Source organism: Epinephelus moara, chromosome 16 (genome assembly GCF_006386435.1).
Source record: "Epinephelus moara isolate mb chromosome 16, YSFRI_EMoa_1.0, whole genome shotgun sequence".
Lineage (NCBI taxonomy): Eukaryota > Metazoa > Chordata > Actinopteri > Perciformes > Serranidae > Epinephelus > Epinephelus moara.
The window spans coordinates 32818558-32819856 of record NC_065521.1 but is presented as its reverse complement, the minus strand read 5'-3'; positions in this window follow the sequence as shown (position 1 = coordinate 32819856).

Genomic DNA, 1299 nt, shown 5'->3' with positions numbered 1-1299 from the left:
TCACATTTTAGTCGACATACTATACTATGACTTTTTTTTATTATCACATTTTAGTCGACATACTATACTATGACTTTTTTGTCACATTTTTGTCGACATACTATACTATGATGCTTTTATCACATTTTAGTCAACATACTATACTATGACTTTTTTTTTAATATCACATTTTAGTCGACATACTATACTATTACTTTTTTAGTCACATTTTAGTCGACATACTATACTATGACCTTTTTTTTTTATCACATTTTAGTCGACATACTATACGATGACTTTGTTTTTTTTGAAAGATATTTTTTAGCCTTTAATTGACAGGACAGACAAGTGTGAAGGGGGGACAGAGAGGGGGAGTGACATGCAAAAAATGGCCACAGGTTAGAGTCGAACCCCGGCCCCTGCGGCAACAGCCTTGTACATGGGGCTCCTACTCTATCCACTGAGTCACCAACACCCCAACAATGGCTTTTTTTGTGTAAACACATTTTAGTTAACATGCTATACTATGATGTTTTTATCACATTTTAGTCGACATACTATACTATGATGATTTTATCACATTTTAGTGGACATACTATACTATGACTTTTTTTTTATCACATTTTAGTCGACATACTATACTATGATACTTTTATCACATCTGAGTCGACATACTATACTATGACTGTTTTTTTTATCACATTTTAGTCAACATACTAAACTATGACTTTTTTAATCACATTTTAGTCGACATACTATACTATGACTTTTTTAATCACTTTTTAGTGGACATACCATACTATGACTTTTTTTTTATTATCACATTTTAGTCGACATACTACACTATGACTTTTTTTTTTATTATCACATTTTAGTCGACATACTATACTATGACTTTTTTGTCACATTTTAGTCGACATACTATACTATGATGCTTTTATCACATTTTAGTCGACATACTATACTATGACTTTTTTTTATCACATTTTAGTCGACATACTATACTATGATACTTTTATCGCATCTGAGTCGACATACTATACTATGACTGTTTTTTTTATCACATTTTAGTCGACATACTAAACTATGACTTTTTTAATCACATTTTAGTCGACATACTATACTATGACTTTTTAATCACGTTTTAGTCGACATACTATACTATGACTTTTTTTCACATTTTAGTCAACATACTATGCTATGACTTTTTTAATCACATTTTAGTTGACAACATACTATGCTATGACTTTTTTAATCACATTTTAGTTGACATTCTATACGATGACTTTTTTTTATCACATTTTAGTCGACATACTATAC